Source organism: Symphalangus syndactylus, chromosome 14 (genome assembly GCF_028878055.3).
Source record: "Symphalangus syndactylus isolate Jambi chromosome 14, NHGRI_mSymSyn1-v2.1_pri, whole genome shotgun sequence".
NCBI classification, from domain to species: Eukaryota; Metazoa; Chordata; class Mammalia; order Primates; family Hylobatidae; genus Symphalangus; species Symphalangus syndactylus.
Window position 1 is genome coordinate 108714539 of NC_072436.2, and position 18477 is coordinate 108733015.

Genomic DNA, 18477 nt, shown 5'->3' on the forward strand with positions numbered 1-18477 from the left:
ATGCCCTTAGGGAATCAATTTTGCCCTCAGTGAACTTGTTAAAACATCCTTCCAAACAAATACAGCACTTTCCCCAAAAGGACTGTATTTGTTTATCTGGCAAATGAAGCATTATCTGATTTGTGGCACATCAGCCTCTCCAGACAGCTGGAGAGCTCCCCAAGGGCAGGGCTGTGTATGGATAATAACAATGTCTGTGTCCTAGGTCAAGTTTTTCCAGAATCAGGACCTGAGATGAGGGTTCATCAGCAAGTGATTTATTAGGAAAGTGCTTCCAAGAGAAACTGACAAAAAGATCAGAATGGGCAATAGCCAAGCAAGGGTGAGATTTCAGATCAAGTTCAGCCTCAGCCTGATTCTGCAGGATGCTCTGGGAGGGGGATGGGTACCTAACACCTTAGAGTTTGTGCCACCTCGAGTCCAGGAGAAGCTGGGCTTTCCATCCCGCCCCTCTGAGTCAGTGGTTAAAGACTACCCTGGCAGTGATGTAAATTCCCAGATATGAGTGGCGGAGCTTCTATAGCCCAAAGTCAGTCTTCAGAGAAAGGCAGCAGGTGTACAGAGTTCGGCACAAAGAACTCACCAAAATAGTGCAGAGCGCCCACCCTATCCTCTCCACTAAATATCCCCAGTTCCCAGAACGACTGATGCAAGGTGTGTGCTCAATGGTGTTTGTTGAATGAATCAGTGAATTTCGTGTCCAAGGCTACATATGGCCTGGTGTGGATTATACAGTGGGTGTGAAGAGACTAGAAAGTCAGAAAACTCTTCCTGTAGAAAGCTCTTCTAAGCTTCAGGATCAGGATGCAGACAGGAAGGGCTTGGATCCCCAGTGATGATAGCTTATTGTCTCTGGGACAATACCCCTGGGACAAGACCCCAGTGGGGTCTCAGATGTCATCGTGATGGTTAGCCATGTCCTATTCTCTGAGAATGTCCCAGTAGCGACCATGATGTTTGTGCAGTGTTTTGACATTGCCAAGTTGCTTTTACATTTAATTTTCCCATTGGGCCCTTAAAACATGTTCATGAAAGAGATTATTTCCATTTTGGAGATGAGAAAACTGGGGCTCAGAGGAATGAACTCATAAAGTTTCATATAGTGGAGGAGTTAAGAATTGGGACTTGAATTTGTCCCTAAAAGTGGTTGATATTGACTAGGTTCCTAAGGATGCTTAAGTTGATTATTTAATGCAGTTGCTCTTTGCTTCTTTGAGAGAGAGATTGCAAACTGTGGGCCCACATGCCAATTCCAGTTATCAGATGTGTTCTTGGTAGCACAGTAATATTTTTTCATTTCACAGATGTTTCACCGTTGAATGATTTCATACGACTATCTGGATTTCTGGCTTTTTTTGAAAACTGAACATCTGGTTTCACATTCCCTCCTCGCTGGGATTGTGGCTGCTGTCCCATTTTAGATGGGTCACCCTCTCTCTGGTTTTCAACATTCCGCATCACTGCGTATAGCTGTACTGTTCAATAAGGTAACCACTAGCCATATAGGGCTATTGAGTCTTGAAATGTGGCTAGTCCAAATTGAGGTGGCTATTAGGGATAAGGAAATCTGGGAGGTATTTTTCTACTTCTATTAGAAAATTCTTATGAGGTTCACATTGGATTTCTGTTGGACCCTAGTGGCCCATGGTCTTCACATCAAGCCAGCTTCTTGAATTTCTGCTCCCTGCCTGACCCTGTAGGCACAGGAGTTTGGAACCCCTGATGAATGGGAAGGAAGTGTGACCTGGAGTCAGGAGGCCAAAGTTCAAGTGCTGGCTCTGACACTTACTGTGTGACTTTGGGAGAGTTACCTCCCCTTTCTGTGCTTGGTCTCTTCAATTGTACAATGAAGACTTTGGACTGAATTTCTAACTTTCTGCAATGGAAATACAATGGAAGACTTTGGACTTAATTTCCAACTTTCTACAATGGAAAGAAACTTCACCTCCCACACACCTCTGAATTTACCCTCTTGTGGTGGGGCTCTGCTGCTGTCAGCTTTGATCTGAGCTTCCCCAGCTGGGCACCCCCTCCTCTTGCCCTGATTCTCTACACTCCAGCTGCTTCTATATCTTTGGGGAGCCCTGTCTCCATCAGGGGCGTCCCTCCTCATTCCACAGGGGGCTGCATGCTGGATCGTTCTGCTTGGCTTGCTGTTTACAAAATGAGAGGTTGACCATGTTTCCCTTTGCTTTTTCATTAATATCTGCAATTTGCCCTCATTTAATTCACATATTTTAGCTATTAGTTTGCTCACCTTTCGCAATTATTTTCATGCACCCTTGGGCTTGTAAACCATTGTTCCAAGTGGCATGTTGCCTATTTTAAGAACTTGATTTGTTTATAATGTGCACATCAGCTGCATGATTTGTTTCTTGCTGGTAATTAACTTTTAAGCTGATGCCATTCCCCCGCCAAAAGTGAAACTCAAGGTAAAGTTGGTAAGATTAATCATGCTGGCTGCATCCAAATCTTCCGACATCTTCATCAGACTCAGCAAGTTTGGGGAAAATGATATTTTTTTCTTCCACTTCCATCTGTTACCCTGCCGATCTTGGAGCCAATCCATCCATTAGTGGGCTTGAGTGTTGGAGTTGGAATCTAAGACTTTTCAGTTTCTGTACCAAGACAAGCAAACTTTTCCTCCAAACCCTCACCCTGCAACTTGAACCCATCTCTTCCTTCCTGGGAGGGTCCCTGGATACTGATGAATCATGAAATGGTTGTATAATACCTCCCAGATTCCCTTAGCGCTATTGTGGAGTTAGTTGCTGGTTTCCACAGTCTTTTGCAATTAGACAAATCAGCAGTGTCTTGGATTGATAATCTCCATTGGTGAGGTAGGGGTGTTTAGGTTGTAAATAGCTAACTTTATTAATCTTTCCATTTAATGATTCTCTGTCTGTAGGTCATGGGTGAAATTGAAATTCCAGACCGCCCTCCTTCGTGGCAAACCTTTAGAAATCAGGTTTTACTAGGTCAGTGCTTCTCAAACCTGAATGTGAACTCCTGGGTGAGATTATGATTCAGTTGCTCTAAGGTGGGACCCACAAATCTGCATTTTGACATGTGCCCAGAAGATGCCAGTGCTGTTAGTCCAGGACCATACTCTGAAAGGTAGGCATTAGCCAGCCAGCTTCGTGAAGACTGGAATGATATCAGTCTTGTTTCTTTTTTTTTTTCTTTTTGAGACAGAGTCTCACTCTGTCACCCAGGCTGGGGTGCAGTGATGCGATCTCGGCTCAGTTCACTGCAACCTCCGCCTCCTGGGTCCAAGCGATTATCCTGCCTCAGCCTCCTGAGTAGCTGGGATTACAGGCATGCACCACGATGCGCGGCTATTTTTTTTTTTTTTTTTTTTTTTTTTTTTTTGCATTTTTAGTAGAGATGGGATTTCAGCATGTTAGTCGGGCTGGTCTTGAGCTCCTGACCCCGTGATCCGCCCACCTCACTCTCCCAAAGTGCTGAGACCACAGGCATGAGCCACTGTGCTAGGCCTCAGTCTTGTTTCTTATTGGCATGTGGACACTTGCAACTATTTGGAGACTGAATGAGTGAATGATTGAATGAGCTGCACTCAGGAATGTAGATAATGCTCTCCCAGATCGCTCTTATTAGAGTGAAATGCCTTCCTTCTTATTCTCACACTAGCAAAAAAAAAAAAAAAAAAAAAAAAAAATAGTAATTTTATATTTTTCCAAATTTAGGAAGGGCTAAATGTCATACGCTGATTTATCTCCTCCATAGATATGGTATTTATGTGTGTGTGCACACACATATGTTTGGCTTTTGGAAGTGAATTTATAGTAACAGAATGCTCTTCACCATGGATCTCTTTCTAACTATAGCCTGCCGCCTTCATCCGAAAGGGCCCGCTTCCAGAGAGCCCTGCAAATTGAGAAATCCTTGTTCCTGTTTTTAAAATTCTTCAGAGAGCTGCCTGGTTTTCCCTCTAAGGCACTGTGTTTTTCCAGTGTTTTTTCCAGATTTCTGATCGCATCAATGGAGGAGCTTCAAATAAGTGCTGACTTCCTATAACACTTCTCTTGAACACCTTGAAGCTTCTATCATCCTTCGGCTACCATGAATGGGTTGTCAATTTTTCATGAGGCCAAGATGGTAAATGCACACACACACGCATGTGCACATACACACACACACACACAGTATTTTTGAGACTAGAAGGTCAGGACATATGACCTGGGTACTCATTTAAAGAGATAGAGGGGCAGAATGTTTTAAATTGGATGCTTTCCCTAACATAGCTGTTTTCACATTCACACGGAATTTCATGTTCTGTTACTGTGGGAGGTCCTCCAGACTGTTTCATCTTCAGGGTCCTCCCAAACCTCTTCCTCCAAGACAGGCTGTGAATTTTCCTGGGTGTCCTCACCAAGTCCCCTGGACTGTTGTGGATTTCTGGAGTTTTCTGCCTAGCCCCACCTGTGGGACGTGGGAGAAAGCTGAAAGGAGAAAATGAGAGCTCCAAGAGTGTCATTTGCCCAAGGCTCTGTGGATAAGAAGTAGTGGAGGCTGGGCGCGGTGGCTCACGCCTGTAATCCGAGCACTTTGGGAGGCCGAGGTGGGTGGATCACAAGGTCAGGAGATCGAGACCATCCTGGCTCACACGGTGAAACCCTTTCCCTACTAAAAATACAAAAAATTAGCCGGGTGCTGTGGCCGGGGCCTCTAGTCCCAGCTACTCCAGAGGCTGAGGCAGGAGGATGGAGGGAACCCGGGAGGCGGAGCTTGCAATGAGCCGAGATCGCGCCACTGCACTCATGCCTGGGTGACAGAGCGACACTCCGTCTCAAAAAAAAACCAAAAAAAAAAAAAAAAAACAACAACAACAAAAAAGAAGTGGTGGAGACACCCCATGAACTCTGACCCAGGGCTGACAGTCTTAACTATTATGCTCCACTGTTGTGCATCTCAAACTGAAAGTGCCCAGGAGTCTCCCGGGACCTTGTACAAATGCAGATTCTGATTCGTTAGGTCTGAGTTGGAGCCTGAGATTCTGCAGTTCCAACAAGCTCCCAGGCAATGCCAATGCTGTCCACCTGTCACCCACACTCTGAGAACTACTAATCTAGAGGTTCACGCCCCTGACTGCATTGAAATCACAAAGGGTCTTTTAAAAACTGTCACCTTGGCTGCACCTCCAGAAATTCTGATTGAATTGCAGCAGCCTGGGCATCATGAAGTTTTTAAAAAAAATTTTTTTTCTTTTTCTTTTGCTTTCTTTCTTTCTTTCTTTCTTTTTTTTTTTTTTTTTTTTGAGACAGAGTCTTGCTCTTTCGCCCAGGCTGGAGTGCAGTGGCACGGTCTTGGCTCACTGCAACCTCTACTTCCCTGGTTCAAGCAATTCTCCTGCCTCAGCCTCCCAAGTAGCTGGGATTACAGGTGCATGCCACCATGCCCGGCTAATTTTTGTATTTTTAATAGAGACGGGGTTTTGCCATGTTGGTCAGGTTGGTCTTGAACTCCTGACCTCAGGTGATCTACCTGCTTTGGCATCCCAAAGTACGGGATTACAGACGTGAGCCACCATGTCCAGGCAAAAAATTTTTCATTTTAAAAATAGAGATGGGATCTTGCTATGTTGCCCAAGCTGGTCTTGAACTCCTGGGCTTAAGTGATCCTCCCACCTTGACCTCCCAAAGTGCTGGAATCACAGGCATGAGTCACTGTTCTTGGCCTGATCATGAGTTTGAAAAACTCCCTCGGTGAATCCAGGTGCTAGCTGGGCTGAGAACCACTGTTCTAGGGCTTTTGTTGAGACCTCATCTGTTTCCAGACCCCCTGAGATTCCTGCCCATCTGTTCTCCTGCAGAATAGTCCAACCCCCACGTCTGGCATAGGGGAGACCAGACTGGGATGGACTTGGGGTCTCCCTTGACCCTCTGTCCTGTCCTGAGCTAGTTGGTTGGACCAGAGATGCTCTGGGTACCGCGCCAGTTGGAGTACGCAGGTGCAAGGCCACATCTGGCAGGGTACAGCACAAGGAGAGGAACAAGGTCTCCTCTGGGGGTCCAGGAGACACTTCCAAGCTGTTCTTTGCTGAAATGTTCAGGTGCTAAGCTGAAAATAACTTCGGCATTGCTGAGGCTACCTGGGATTCCCCTCCTGCCAGGAAGAGGGGAAGTAGGGGCCCTGGAATCCCAGGGAAGCTGATACCACCAGGCTGGGCTGTGACAGCAAGTCCTGGAGTACCAAGTGTCTGCCAGTAGCTGTGCAAGAAAAGGGGCAGAGGACCGACCTAGTGACTCTCAGCCCCTTCAGGATCCACAGTGATGAAGCTTGTCTAGCCCAGCTGTGCTTCAGTGAGCTAGGGCTTTACTGGAGATGCTTCAGAGGGTGCATTACTTTCCTCCGGCTGTTGTAACAAAGGACCACAAACCGAGTGGGTAAAAACAACACAGATTTATTATCTTCCTGTTCTGGGGATCAGGAGTCTGGCACAGGTCTTAGTGGGCTGAAACCAAGGAATTCTTTTCTGGAGACTTTGAAGGAGAATCCATTTTCTTGTCCTCTTCAGCTTCTACAGGCTGCCTGTATCCTTGGCTCGGGGCCCCTTCCTCCATCTGCAATTCCAGCAACAGTGGTGTGAGGTTTTCTCACATTACATCACTCTTCTGCCTCCCTCTTGCACTTTTTTTTTTTTTTTTTTTGTTAACTTCTCATTCCATAAATATTTGTTAGACATCTATGTGGCGTCAGGCACTGTTGTAGGCACTTTGGATCCAGGATGAGTGAAACAGACAAAATCTCAACTTTTATGGAGTGTTTTCCAGGGAAGAGGACAATAGAAACAATCCATACGTCAATATGTTGCCGGGCACCATGGCACGTGCCTGTGGTCCCAGCTACTGGGGATACTGAGGCCGGAGGACTGCTAGAGACCAGGAGTTCTGAGCTGCAATGCACTGTGTCTATCGGGTGTCCGCACCAAGTTCGGCATCGGTGTGGTGACCTCCTGGGAGCAGGGGACCACCAGGTTGCCTAAGGAGAGGCGAACTGGTCCAGGTTGGAAATGGAGCAGGTTGAAACTCCCATGCTGATCAGCAGTGGGATCACACCTGTGAATAGCCACTGCACTCCAGCCTGGGCAACACAGTGAGACACTGCCTCTAAAAAACCAAAAAACAAAACATAAGTGTACATATTATAAAATATATTAGAAGATGAGTTCTATGGAGGAGAAAATATAGGGAAGGCAGATAGGGAATACTAAGTGACTCTTTTCCACTTTTAACAACCTCTTCTGATTAGATTCGGCCCACCCATATAATCTCCTTATTTTAAGGTTAGCTGATTAACAACCTTAATTTCCTCTGAAAACATAATTCCCCTTTGCCAGGTAATGGAACATGTTCACAAGTTTGTGGGATTAGGACATGATGTCTTTGATGGAGTCGTAATTCTGCCCAATTCAGGGATTTAGGGGTGAATCTGAGTCTGAGACTCCGATTCTCCCATCCTTGCTGAAGCCTGACTTTAATCAGAGCAATTTTGTTAAGTATCTGTTTCCATGCAACGTTTCTTTTGTAGAAAGTATTGCAAAGCTAACAACAGCTTTTCAACCAATGGTCTAGTCCCTTTTCCTGGACCAGCAGCAAGAGAACCTGGCAGCTTGCTAGAAATGGCCAAGCTCTGCCTGAGCCAGGGCATCTTAGCACAGACCAGGATGATCCATGCCTGCAGTGAAGTTTGAGAAGGACCTAGGAGGGGAGTGGGGTAGTTTCCTGCCACCATGGCTGTTCGTTGAAACCACACAGAGAGCTTGGAAAATATACTGAAGCCTGGGTGCTACCGAAGATTCAATGGCCTGGGGGTGCCACCTGGGTGTTGGAGTTTTTCAGATCTCCTGGATGATTTTATTGTGCAGTAGAGTGTGAGAACAGCTCGTCTGGTCTATCCTCCCAGAAGAGGAAACTTTGCAGGGAGTGAAAGTGACTTGGCCAGGGTCACACAGAGGGTTGCTGGCCATCCTGGGAGAGGATTCAGGTTTCTTGACTTTCTGGATTGAGGACTTCTGCTCTTACCAAGAAAACAAAAACAATAGCAACAGCAACGATTTGGGTGGAGAGAGAGGAGAGAGGAAGAAGCTTTTCCCCTGTCTTTATTCTCCCTTAAAGTTTGAATTGTTTTTAATGTCAAACATGTTGTGATTTTAATACATAAAAAATATTAAGGACTGGTTGATATGGCTTGGCTCTGTGTCCCTGCTCAAATCTCACGTCAAATTGTAATCCCCAGTGTTGGAGGAGGGGCTTGGTGTGAGGTGATTGGATCATGGGGGTAGATTTCCTCCCTGCTGTTCTCAGCATAGTGAGTGAGTTCTCATAAGATCTGCTTGTTTAAAAGTGTGTGGCACCTACCCCCTTCTCTCTTCCTTCTGTTCTGGCCATGTAAGACATGCCCCCTTCCTCTTCACCTTCTGCCATGATTGTAAGTTTCCTGAGGCCTCTGCAGCCATACGTCTTGTATAGCCTGTAGAACTGTGAGCCAACCAAACCTCTTTTCCTTATAAATTACCTAGTCTAAGGTAGTTCTTTATAGCAGTGTGAGGATGGACTCATACACTGGTTAAAAAATAAATAATAAAGAAAACCCAGGATTCTAATAATAGTGACCATTTTGTTGAGACCCTTTCATGTGCTAGGAACTCTGTACACACTTATTCGTGTTATCCTCACTGTGTCTCTCCAAGGTGGGAAATTATTGTTCCATTTTGCACTTTTCTGGGGAGGATCTCCAGGGTTCTATGGTTTAGGCACTGGAATCTTGCTGAAAGCAGAAAACTTGGATGACCTGTGGTTAGCCCTTGGCTTGGCCCCTGTTGTGAGGTGGGAGGTGTGTGTGTGTGTGTGCCGCAGCCCATAAAGATCTTATCATAATTTCCTGTTTCCACTTAGGGCTTGCTCCGTGGATCACTGAACTTTGACCAGGAGCAGAGAACCAGCAACAAGGTGATATGTGCCCCTGCTTACCTTCCCCTGCTCTCGCATCTCCTTCCTTCCCTTTTCTTCCCCTTTCTTTCCCTTTCCTTTCCTTCCCCTTGCATTTCCTTCCCCTTCACTCCCCTTCCCTTTCTCCCCTTTTCCCTCTGATCTGGGTGGAGACAACCCACCTGCCTTTCCCTTTTTAACTTTGTTTCCTGAATCATTATACAAAAAGATACCTGCACCCGTATGTTTAATCACAGCGCTATTCAGAATAGCAAAGATATGGAATCAACCTGAGTGGCCATCAATGGAGGACAGAATAAATAAAATGTAGTATATATACCTATATAAATACACACACAATGGAATACTATTCAGCTGTAAACATGAATGAAAATGTTTGTGTAGCAACACGGATGGAACTGGAGGCCATGATCATAAATGAAACATCTCAGACACAGAAAGACAAATGCTGTATGTTCTCACTTGTAAGCAGGGGCTAAAGAATATGTACACATGGAAGCAGAGTGTGGGGTGATGGACGGTGGAGACGTGGAGGTGTGGAGGATGTCAGGCACGCAGGCAATGGGTGGTTGCCTGGTGGGTGTAACAAGCGTGGCTCCAGTGATGGACGTACTGAAGCCCTGACTTTAGCACAGTGCAACACATCATTGTAGCAAAAAATAAATTTGGTTCCGAAATAGTCTTGCAGCCTAACTATGCATTGTAGAGGAAATGATTAAAAATGTAATTATTATTTTCATTTTTCAACAAGCCCAGTGGATAATGTTTGCCTACTTTATTAGATTAGTTGTAAAGGTGATAAAAAATAATAAATAGTTAATAGCATTTTTTGAAGCTTACTCCTTGCCAGGCTCTCTCCTTTACCTGTTTAAACTCATTTAAATCTCACAAGTCTATGAGGCATAGCCTCACGGCCCCATTTTGCAGATTGGAAAATCAAGGCACAGAGATGAAATGAGCTGGTGCTTGGAAATGGCCGAGTCTGTGGCTGCCAGACGTCTGGGAAGTGTGCGTTCATGGGTTTCCTCTCACTCTCTCTGACAGCTGTCTATTCAAATCCCAGTGCTTGCTGTGAGGACGCCCTGCAAGCCTTCCTTGGCTGAGGGTCCTTAACAGGGGAGATGTCGCCCCGTCGCTTCACCTCAGTTTCCCCTGCTCGGCTCTGCCTTTCTCTCCGAGGTGCTGGGAGGATTCTGTAAATAGTTCCTTCGAGGTGCTGGAAGCACTGGGTGGAGAAACTCACTATAAATACCCGGCACTTATAATTAGCCTTCATGGCGGCACAGTTCTGTGTGTGGGGGAGGTGAACACCTGCAGGGGCAGAAAGTCAAAATGCAAGGGCCCAGGGCTCTCCAGAACTACTTCTTGGCACCATCTGAGCCCGAGAAGACCCATGCCGAGTGAAGAACCCCAGATAAGAACACAGTGGGCCCCCCCGATCTTGCTGCAGCTGCAGACAAGAGCATTAGGGGCTGGTAGGAGCTCCCGGCTCCATTACTCCCTGTGAGACCTGCAAATTAGTGCAGTCCTCTGAGCCTCAGTTTCCACATCTGTAAGCTGGTGTAGTGTACGATAAAAGACATCTGGTGGCTATAAGATTAATGGTAGCCATAAAACCCATCCGAGCATCTTGCGGGGCTGACACTACCTGTCACTTAGTATGATGCAGCCTGGCCCGGGGATTTCCAGGAGACAAAGTTAAATCGGCACAGATATAACTTTCATAAATCTTAAAATAAAGCTTATCCTCACAAGAATAGCTTAAACTCCTTTTATGTAAGAAACACCTGGTAAGGGACCTGGACTGAATATACGGATCGAAGGAAGGGGGAAGGCTCCCCCAAACTTTGATAATGGTCTCTGGATGGATATCCTCCCGGTCAGTCGGTCATCTGACCCCTGGCTGTGTCTGGCCATGCCACCAGCCTGCTCCCACTGTCTGTCTCATAAGAACATGCCAGAATAAGCTCCTTAAGCATCAGACTCATGTGCTAAGACTCATCTTTGGCATGGATCAAGTGGAAGGAGAGAAGTTACCCCTGGGGAAACTTGTCAGCTAGGACCACCTGAAACCCCTGATCGTGACGGATGGAGATAATCACTCCTACTGTGAATAATTAAAGATACTGTGTATAAAGCTCCCAGTATTGGGGCATGGAGTAGGTACTTAACACGTACAAGGTTCTTGTTCCGTTTGTGTGCACAACAGGGCAGACAGCATCTATGGTGCAATCAGATGGCCCTCTCCTACTTAAAGACTGTCTTAGGCTCCCCATTGGTGGCAGAGGCACCCCATGCCTATGTCTTGCCCCCATGCCCCTCCTCTGTGTTGATATTAACTTCTTCTTCCTGTCTTTTTTTTTTTTTTTTTTGAGATGGATATGGAGTTTCACTCTTACTGCCCAGGCTGGAGTGCAATGGCATGACTTCGGCTCATTGCAACCTCTGCCTTCCAGGTTCAAGCGATTCTCCTGCCTCAGCCTCCTGAGTAGCTGGGATTACAGGCATGTGCCACCACACCAGGCTAATTTTTGTATTTTTAGTAGAGACAGGATTTCACCATGTTGGCCAGGCTTGTCTCGAACTCCTAACCTCAGGTGATCCACCCACCTCAGTCTCCCAAAGTTCTGGGATTACAGGGATGAGCCACTGCGCTCGGCCGCTGATGGTAACTTCTCACTCCACCTCAAGAGTGTGCCCTGAGTCTTTCTGCTTTCTGCGCTTGAGTCTTCTTGGATGCTGTTGAAACCTGCTTAGTTTGTGCAAAAGTCTAGCCCAGAAGTACTGAGTTAACAGCCCGGGAGGCGATCATCAAGATAAATGTGCCACTATCCCTCCTTCAGGTAGAAAATTCCGGGAGGCTTCCTGCATGCTTTTCATGAGGTCTTTGTAGCACAGAGCTTCTGTTGTTCTCAGTGGTGACCTTGATGATGGGCATGTATATGGCTTTGTCTCCTAAATCTTTTCCTTTCCTTGTTCCTGCTTCCAGAAGTCCACTTCCAAATCAACCACCTGCACCAAAATCCTGTCTCAGGCTCTACTTTTGGAGAAGTTAACCCATGAGATCATCACATCTGGAATAAGTTCCAAATTCCTTGCTGTGGCTGCAGGGCCCTGCATGATGCTCTTCTGCCATTCCAACCTCACATCTGCTACCACTCTTGCCCACACCTGCCACATCCAGCCACACTGGCCTCCAGTCACTTTTCTTTAACTTGCCAAGCAATCCCTCCTCAGGGCCTTTGCACATGCTGTTCCCTCCCCCTTCCCCTTCTTCTATGTCAATCAGTCCTTCCTACAGCTCTCAGCTTAAATACCAGTCCCTTAGAGAGTGTCGCTTCCTTCTGGCCTCTGATCTCTTGCAGGTTCCAACACCCTTTATTCTCTCTCACAACAAATTGTTTCCTTTTCCTTGTACTATTTGAAGTTGTGTATTCATCTGAATGTTTATTTGTTAATTACCTGACTCCTTTTAGACTATAAACCCCACGTGAATAGAGATGACTTCTGTCTACTTCCATGAGCTCTAGAGCATCCACAAGCTCCTTATATATGAGACATGAGTATTCATTGAATGAAGGTGGGATTCAGGTTGGTCAATTTCTCCTGCATCCCAAGCTTACTCTACTCTGTTAGGCTATGGGATATTGGCAGAGGACTTTAAGGGAGGTGAGGTATGGGGGAGGGTTAAGAAGTAAGGGAGGCAAGAAAAGCCAGTCTCCATCCTCACTTTCCTTGCTCTCACTTCTCTAGGATCAGCGCATCAGTGGTAATTGAATGAGATGTGCCAGTCTGGGCTCAGGCTCCAAGAGGACATATCCAAGCACATCTCCAATGACCAGGAGGTTCATGCACTTGGTCTTCTGTGCGTTGAGGGAGCTTGGGCATTTATTCATGACTTTGCACACCTGGTACCCAAGCTGTGATTTCAGGATTCTAGGTCTTCATCTGGAGCAAAGCTGGAGTGTGACTCCAGGGGCCCAGGAAGGCCAATCTTCATCCTAAGCCTCTGTAAGAATAGGGCCAACTTGAAGCTAGTCTGTGTAACTCTGTGCATTTTCTCCAGAGACACTGGAACCATAGGCTTGGCCAAAAAAGGATGGGATGTACTAATCCGTGATTTATAACATGCTGTCAGAAGTCCAAAGCTGCCTGGAGGTGCCCTGTAACAACTTGCTACATAGTTTATTGGAAAAACATAGATGGATGGTTGGCACCTGGTTTCAGTTGTTATGCCTGGTTACTTAGACTGGGTTGGGCTATGTGACCAGAGGGAAATAAGATGAACATATGCCTTGGCTTCCCTGAGGCCGAGCTCTTCCCCATGCACTAGGGGGTTCACGATGCAGAGGCCAAACCAGTCCCGTGTGACTGAGGGGGCCCTTAGCAACTGCTCGTGGATGCTCTGGATCTTCCTGAAGTTGCTCCGAGTTTTCTTACTCTTATCGTTCTGTATCCTTTGCCTGTAATAAAACCATTCAGGGCCAGGTGCAGTGGTTCACACCTGTAATCCCAGCACTTTGGGAGCCCAAAGCAGAAGGATTGCTTCAGCCCAGGAGTTCAGAACTAGCCTGGGCAACATGGCGAGACTCTGTCTCTCTTTGAAATATAAAAAAAAAAAAAATGGAAAAGAAAAACCTTTCAGGCCTTTTACTTTGTTGGAGTCTTGTGAGTCCTTTTGATGATCTGACCCAGCATAACTGCTGCAACCTCTCTTGATGCTTGGCTCTGGCTCCTGGCAGTCTCCTCTTGACACCCAAATTGTAGAATCCTCAGGGCTCATGGGCTCTGGCCCCTGCTTCTTAAGGAGGAGAAGGTGGAGCCATGGGGACCTAACCCACATCTCATGGAGGTGACGGCAGGGCAGTGGATCCTCAGCCTGAAGATGAATTGCCCATCACTGAGCAAGTTAGATGGGGAGAAAACAAATGTGACTTATAAACCCATTACCCGGAGACAACCATGGCCTACATTGTAATCCACCATCTTTTAGCCTGTTTTCTCTACATATGTATTTACATATAATTGAGATGTATTGAACACACCATTTGATATCCTACACTTTACCTCAACATTGCATTATAAGCATTAGCTGATGATTTTTATAAAGACTCAATTTCTTCATTTGTAAAATAAGAATAATAGTCATAGTGATGATGATGATAATACCAGTACTTATATTATGGGTTATTGTGGGGATTAGATGAGAAAATGTGTGGAAAAGGTTTTAGCCCGCTGTGTGGAATATACTAAGTGCTTAGCAAAAATTATTATAATACTTTAAAACCATAAATGGTTGCAGAGTAGTCTACTGAGTGAATATGTCATTATTCATATAACTATTCCTTTATTGAACTTATAGGTAATGTTTAAGAATCTTGATATCTTAACTATTTTTTTTTTTTTTTTTGAGATGGAGTTTCACTCTTGTTGCCCAGGGCTGGAGTGCAATGGTGTGATCTTGGCTTCCTGCAACCTCCACCTCCCAGGTTCAAGTGATTCTCCTGTCTCAGCCTCCTGAGTAGCTGGGATTACAGGTGGCTGCCACCACACCTGGCTAATTTTTGTGTTTTCAGTTTCACCATGTTGGCCAGCCTGCTCTCGAACTCCTGACCTCAAGTGATCTGCCCACCATGGCCTCCCAAAGTGCCCAGATTACAGGCATGAGCCACCGCACCCGGCATTGATATCTTAACTTTTAACTCAGTGTTTTTTTTCTATAGTGTGCCATATTACCTTCTAGAAATGCAAAATGTCAACACAGAAGTCACTGGACTCCACGTGGTTGTTGATAATGATCACAACTGCGATAAAAATAAGGGGTGTCCTGAGCTACTTGACCCTCAGGTGACCAGGAGACTGTCTTGGCCTGTGAACATCTCGGAGCAGAGTGGGGCATGAGCTCACAGATGCACCGTGACAATGGGATATGATGTGTCTACCATGCAGATATCAGCACCAGATAGTGGACAGAGCAGGAGAGGCAGGATCAAGTCGGCCTGGGAGAGAGGCCAGCAAGGGCATCCCGGATCAGGTAGAGAGGTGGTGCTACCAGGTTTACGTCCTAGTTTGAATTCTTCTGATATTGGAGCCTGGGACAAGGACATGGGTGCAGGTGTTTTATTTGGGAGGGGACTCCAGGAGGCAGGAGTGAGGGAGCAAGTAGTGTAAATCTCCGAAGGGGAAGAAGCCAATAAAAGGCATGCTATTGAGCTGTGGGAAACTGGGTCTCAGTGCCTCTGGGGACCTGGAGAAGCCACCAGAATAAACTTCGGAATTTTTCCTCTGAGTGTCGAGGGAGCTTGGGCATTTATCCATCAATGGCTGAAGGTTGTCCAGGGCGTAACTCTGCAATTCTAGGCTGCCTTGTGCGTGGAGACCCAAGGGAGTGAGATTCTGTAGTTCTGGAAAAAGCCCCAAAAGAGAAATGTAGAGGGACTTGGAAGGCTGTGGAGGAACTGTGTCAGGTGCACGGGGACCAGACACACAGCTGCAGCTGAAGCTGTTGGGTCAACGGAAGCAAGAGTGGACGAGAGATTTGCTTCAGAAACGAGGATGACACAGTGCTATGGTGCCCTTGTCCTGTAATTTCACATCTTCCACCATGGTCAGAAGTTTTCCCTTATTCTACAGTGAATTTTGCTTGCTGCATTTTCTTCCTGTTTCTCTTCTTGCTAGCCCTAAAAGGAGGTGCAGAGCAGCTGGCCACGGTCAGAGGGAAATGCTACAAGAGCCACACTTCTTGGCAGCCCGACCCTGCCAGCCTCCTTGCAGGCTAAACCAATGCTTTTTCTTTCCTCATCCTCATCATGTCTTTTTTCTTTTCTTTTCTTTCTGTTTTTTTTTTTTTTTTTTTTTTTTTTTTTGACAGAATCTTGCTCTGTTGCCCAGGCTGGAGTGCAGTGGTGCAATCTCAGCTCACTGCAACCTCTGCCACCTGGGTTCAAGTGATTCTCATGCCTTAACCATCTGAGTAGCTGGGATAGCAGGCATGCACCACCACATCCAGCTAATTTTTGTATATATTTTTAGCAGAGTTGGGGTTTCACCATGTTGGCCAGGCTGGTCTCGAACTCCTGACCTCAAGAGATCCACTCACCTCGGCCTCCCAAAGTGCTGAGATTACAGGTGTGAGCCACAGACTTATCACGTCTTAATCCACTTACACAGGTTGTGAGCCCAGGCCATCGCTAGATTATTGCTCTATCAATCAGGTGACCCAAATGCTAATGTCTCCCCTTGAATGATAGCTATGGCTGGCATTCATTGTTTCCTGTAAGCCAGGTCCTGTGCTAAGTGCTTACCTTGTTTCACTGAATTCTAACAATTGCCTTTCAAGCTGGGTTCTACGAACACTCCCATTGTACGGATGAGGAGACTGAGGCTCAGGGTATGCCACCTTCTAGCATGACACAGAACTGGGCTCCAGTATTTACCACGTCACTTGTTCCCCTCTTCGAGCAAGTGTGCATTCATCTCTTTGTAATGTGACTTGTACATAGAAACTCCAGGGGCCACCTCAGGTGTCTTCTTCTCCTGTTTTTTTTTTTTTTTTTTTTTTTTTCTTGAGACAGTGTCTGGCTGTATCACCCAGGCTGGAGTGCAGTGGTAAAATCATGGCTCGCTATAGCCTCGAGCTGCCAGGCTCAGGTGGTTCTCCCATCTCAGCTTCCTGAGTAGCTGGGACTACAGGTGTGTGCCACCATGCTGGGAGAATTTTTTGTATATATATATATTTTTTGTAGAGATGAGGTCCCATTATGTTGCCCAGGCTGGAGCTTTCTTCTAATAACTTCACTAGAGGTTGTTTCTTGAGGGCCCTTTACTTACCTGCTTGGTCTTGAGTAGGAGACAGCTCTTAGCAGTTGGGAAAATGATAAAGTAATAGTAGGAGTTACTGAACCTTGGATAACTACTATATGCTTGTCATTTCTGTATCTGTTCAATGCCCATTGGACAGATGAGGAAACCAGGCTCAGTGAAAAGAAGTGGAGATTTACCCAAGCCACATAGGTGGTAAGTGTGGGAACCAGGTATGGAATTCAGCCTGCTTGATTGCAAAGCCCACGAGCTTCCCCTCTAGCCTTTACAGGGTGCTGTTTACAGAGTGGCCATAAAGTCCAGCGATGGTGGTGAACATGCATAACAAATGGTTTATTGATATTAACATACATGACCAAATGTATGGTGCCAGCTGTTATGCGCCCCCTGTACGTGCCTGGGACGGGGAGGGATTGAGAAAAGACTCATGATCACAGGTGACTCTGACATAGCCCTGGGTGCTGAAAATGATGTTAGGGGCAGAGGGAAGTCTGCACCAAAGTGCCAGCCTGGAACTGGGGGAGAAAGAGGGTGGGGCAGACTGAGGGTGATGCAAATTTGTTTTCTTTACGCAAGACATGTGCCTGCCAGTTAGAGAAAATTTGGCTCAAAGGACCTGAGCTCCTCTGTCACTTTAGAGATGGGGAAATGGAGGCCTGGAGATAAGCAATGAACAGTCCAAGGCCCCGCCTCTTTTCAAGGCTGCGCCCACTGAACATCTGCTCTCCGTGGCACAGGCTCACCACTCTGCCTGTGCCCCACCTCTTGGGCAACTCGGAGGATACCAGGGGGATGCGCGGTGACCTGTGCAGCCTCCCTCCTCCACTCCAGTGCCTCAGCCTCCCCCCACCCTGGTTTCTCCAGCTCTCTTACTAAAAGAACCCCCGAGGCACCCCACCCATCTGTCAACCCCCACCCGCCCCCTCTCATTTGGAGCCCTCAGGCCTGTGAGCTATGGCTCCGAGGAGAAGCAGGGCCGTGGGTGGGGCAAGCGGGATAATTATAATCTTGGAAGGTTTGACTCTCAGGCTGAGAAGCAGGGAGGCAGTTCTTCCTGCCTGGTTTGGGAGCTAGGTCTGAGTCAGAAACCATCTCCCACAGCCCAGCCTCCCATGGGTCTGCAGCAGCTGGTCTCCTCTTACCCTGGCACCAGATCTTAAGCCAATTCATTCGTTCATTCAAGAATTTGTGCATTCATTCATTTACAAAATGCTGATTATGTACTTACTGCATGCCAAGCACTGTGTGGAGCTGGGGGACACAGACAAGGGTGAGGCAGGGGTGATATGGTGTGCTGTGTCAGTCAAGCTCCATCAATTGCCATCTTGCCTCCACCATTTACCAGCAATACAATTTTTTGTGCATCGTTTAAGCATTCTGTGCCTTGCTTTCCTTATCTGAGAAATGGGTATTATCTCCCTTATAACATAAAGGGGAGAATACGTATAAACAGCTCAGCACAGCCTTTGACATGCTTCAGGCATGTTAACAGTTAACAAAATGTTGCTGTTAGTATTGAAAAATTTTCATTAAAGAGATGAATCCTGTACCGTTTCTGCTCTGGAAAAACTCCTAGTCTTGAGTAGAGATGGCAAAGGGGTTTCATCTCACATGTCAGCTCTGGATAGAGGCTGCTTGGAATACTGTATCAAGAAAGACTCTGAGAATCAGTTTAGACCCACTA